This window comes from Gavialis gangeticus, unplaced genomic scaffold (genome assembly GCF_001723915.1).
Source record: "Gavialis gangeticus isolate Ggan-Ray unplaced genomic scaffold, GavGan_comp1, whole genome shotgun sequence".
In the NCBI taxonomy this organism is placed as follows: Eukaryota; Metazoa; Chordata; order Crocodylia; family Gavialidae; genus Gavialis; species Gavialis gangeticus.
The window spans coordinates 67,444,067-67,448,103 of record NW_017728993.1 but is presented as its reverse complement, the minus strand read 5'-3'; the positions used below and the strand labels follow the sequence as shown (position 1 = coordinate 67,448,103).

The 4,037-nt window shown below is 49.5% G+C and overlaps 1 protein-coding gene across 2 annotated transcripts in view; it reads left to right on the top strand.

The window, feature by feature from the left end:
• The window catches only part of MYOC (myocilin), a 17,870-nt gene that overhangs the window by 1,453 nt on the left and 12,380 nt on the right, over window positions 1-4,037 (top strand). The window lies entirely within an intron of this gene.

Genomic DNA, 4,037 nt, shown 5'->3' with positions numbered 1-4,037 from the left:
TATATATATATATGTAGATTAGCCAAACTAGATATATATCAGGTGCAAATCTATTCTGCCTTCTACATAGCAACTAGCATAAGGGGTCTTGATCCACTTTAGATCTTCTAGGTGCTCCTGTAGCAATAAACAGCAAAAGACCCATGAAGTCAGATCATCCCTCTTAGTCATGTTCAAGCTCTAGTTAGCTACAGAACCATGCCCGCAAGCTTCAAGGAAGTTTGTATTCAAAGCTCAGCCCCCGTGGTTGTCCTGAGTGGGAACAGTTACAACAAACACACTGTCCCTTGGCTGCCCTGCAAAGCTGTTTTCAGCAGAAACAGCTACAAGCTGCTTCCTTGGACATTCCTTCTGCTGTGAAGGTGTCTGTCTCTACCTCAGATGCAGTCCATGGTACATATTCTACTCTATAAGGTATTTTTCTCATTAAGGTGCTTATTGTTCTCCTCCACCAGCCCATGAGTAACACAACATGCGCCCCTGCTGTGCAGTCTGGGATGCAGGGGGTTACTAGAGCTAGGAGCAAGTGTGTCACAGCCCTCGTGGGAGAAGGAGCTTTGGAACAGACCCCTCTGCTAATGTCTCGACAGAGCCCGGCTTTCCATGGAAGCCATGGTCTAGGAACCTTTTGCAAGGAGGAGCAGAGCTTTTCAGCAGCATTTAGCCCCTGGTTATCTTTGACCTGTACTGAGCCTGTGAGTGCAACCCACCAGGGACAGTGTTGACTGCAGCACAGGTTGGACCAGTCCCTTTACTTCCTTCCCATCTGTGACAAGTCTCCTGTGGGCTGTGCCTCATGAGACTGTCTGGGGTCCAGGGAAGCCCCAGATGCACCTCTTATAGTAAGAGGGTCAGTGGTAAGAAAGCACGAAGGCAGCTACGCTGCGCTGCATTTGCTTAACCTGTCCGATGGTTGGGAGAACCCCCAAGGGGCTGTTTTGATGACTTGGCAGCCCCTCTGTCCGAAGAGCTGGACCCTCCTGCAGCAAGTCCAGTCTCTTTATGGACTCAGGTCATGCATAGGCACTAGTTACGTTTGAGTCTCAGCTGAGGGGCTGCAGGAAGAACTGGTACTCAGGACGCTTCCTGACAAAGGCACTCCAGGGCACGCTGGTGCCAACTCAGTGGCAGCTTTCTTGAGGGAAAGGAGTTAACCCTGCTCCACCCATCCAAGTCCACTCAGCCAGTCCCAAGCCAGAAGTTTATGTGAGGCTGCTCCAGATTCACACTGTGAGCTCACTCAGACCCATGGGAGACTGAGGGCTCAGGGGCAGATGCTTGAGGCAGCATCACAGGACAGCTGCCAGTTTTGCAGCACATTGGATTCAGGGGAGCAGGGTACGACCAGTCGTGTTTCTCAGAGACCCACTGCTGGCAACCCCAGAGAGGCAGTGGCTAACACCGCCTCAAATAGGGCCTGACTAGAAAGCAAGGTTAAAGTTTTTGACATTTGTTTCTATTCCCATGTGAAAACCCCTTTTTTTGGTGAAAGTTCAAGAGGTACCCCCCCACCAGAATAGCCAACAGTCTGGTGGTCTGGGCCTTCTCCGGGGTGCTGATGAGGAAGAGGTGGAGGAAGGCAAGGTGTCTCCTGGAATTTCATTCTGGACCCTGGAAATTCCTGTGAAAAGCTTTACTTTTGGCAAATCTGCATTTGTCGACAGAAACCTTAGTAAAAAAAAATCCTTCCTCCTCCTGCAACTTGTAATGTACAGCAGAGGAATACAGATGAAGCTTCTGAAAATTTGTCGGGAACCATATAAATCCTGTCTAGGGAAAGAGCATGTTTGACCAGTCATAGAACTGAAGGGAGAGGACATCAGGGTATTCCTATCTGCTACACCTGGTGATTTCGGGGCATCTCCTTGTGTATCTCCATTCAGGTGTGGAATTACTAAGTGCGTACTTTGGGACCCCGGCCCCATCTCTTCTGGGGACCTTGTTTGGTGTCTGCTGTTTTTTTCTTAACCATATTAAAGATGGTCCACCAGACAGAGGAATTTGTTCTTCTCGCCGTGCCTCTGAAATAGAGTGGACCAGGTTCCTTGCTGGTGTATGGTTGTGGTGCACTCAGAGCTTCAGTGGAAAAACTCTTCCTTTCCCTGTCCATCCTCACAGCAGTCCTGTGCAGACACATCCCATGGCAATCACCAATCCCTCAGCTTGGCGATTCCAGGAGCTCTTTTAGAGCTTTGGCCCTTTAGCCCACTGCCAGGACCCCTGGCCAAGCCATGTCTGATAGCAGGGCTCACTTCAGAGCTGCCTCTGTCAGCCAGATCCTCCTCCAGATATTTCTTGGCCTTCTCCCCTTCCCTCTTACCTCTCTGGGCACACAGCTGATCAATAAGACTATTCCCCGTACCTTCTAGAGTTGTATTTACAGCTTAGACACAAAGGGGGAGAAAAAATGAGCCCACAGGTGAATTTGACTACCTTTCTGGGGGAACCTGCAACACTTACTGGAGCAAAGAAGCATTCACTGCCACACCAAGGAAGTCTGGCAGGTCTGCGTTCCTGGCCTGCACAGCTGTCCAGTCTTTTCAGATGTCTGCTGGGAATTAACAAAGAGAGTGCCTGTCTGAGGGTCCATGCCAAACTGGGGAAGTGCAGGGCTGCTTTTTCATTAGCAAGATTCCTGAGATGTCAGAGAGAGGGGCGCATGCAGGGACCCTAAAGGGTGCACTTTTTCCTGCAGCAAATGCCTGGGTTCACTTACTTCTTTCTGTCTGTGCATTTCCTGATGGCTGTATTTGTTTCTGCTTATTTCTGTGGAGGCAGAGCACACAGTATCCTAAGTCAGGATCTGTCAAACCAGAACATTTGCAGACTGTCCTTCCCAAGAGAAACCCTAAATCCTCACTAGATGGACCCTTCTTTTCCAAGTTCAGAGCAGGAATTATCCAGCAACAAAGATGACCTTGCTGTCCCAATGCCAGATTAATGCATTTTCTCCTGACACTCCAGCACCTCACTGTCCCCCCACCCAGTCTCCCCCATGCACTTTGTTTCAAAGTGTTTGGCTTAAGAGGCAGATTCAAACCATGAATCCTAGTACTTTACAAGCTTCAGAAAAAAAGAGGACACTTAAAATCTGCACATGACCCTGGACCATTACAGACCAAACCACTAAGAGTTCAGCATGTTCGTTCTGGACAATGAAGCAAGTTGTGTGCAGCAGACCGGTGGCAGGATTGGGACCCCACCGGGAATGTCTAGACAACAGATTTCCCTCCACTGAGTGTGTTTCAATCAACTCTCTCAATCCAGTCGAGCATGAAGAAGCTGACAGCTATACTCTGAAACAACCTTGCTGAAAGAGCTTCCATCCACACAGATGCTGTCCTCAGTCGTGTGACTTAACAGCAGCCAAAACACAAGACAAAAGGACAGTTCTCTGCCCTCTCCAAGCTAGTCAGTCCATCTCATGCTGATTCTTTCCCCAGGGTCTCCCATAGCTTTCCCCATAATACTATTTGCTGAAGGTGCAGGGCCTCTGAAAACCACCATGTTGCAGATACCCATACCAGACCCCAAACTCACACCCCTTCTCTATAGGGTGTGCAGACTGTGGAATAAACTCCCTCCAGAGGTGGTGTAATCATTGACCCTGGAAATCTTCAAAAGGAGACTGGACAGTCACCTCGCTGGGGTCACCTGACCCCCATTGTCTTTCCTGCCTAGTGCAGCAGGGCTGGACCCAATGAGGGTGCTGGTTGACAGAAGTCAATCGTTGTGGTGCCCTGTGACTAGTGGGGTCCTTCTCTGTCCTAGGGCCCTTACTTTTTAACATCTTCATCAATGATGTAGACACTGGTGTCAGAAGTGGGCTGGCCAAGTTTGCCGACGACACCAAACTCTGGGGTAAAGCATCCACAACTGAGGACAGGAAGGTGATCCAGGCAGATCTCGACAGGCTCAGAAAATGGGCAGATGAAAACCTGATGGTGTTCAACACTGATAAATGCAAGGTTCTCCACCTTGGGAGGAAAAACCTGCAGCATCCTTATAGGCTCGGCAGTGCTACGCTGGCTAGCACT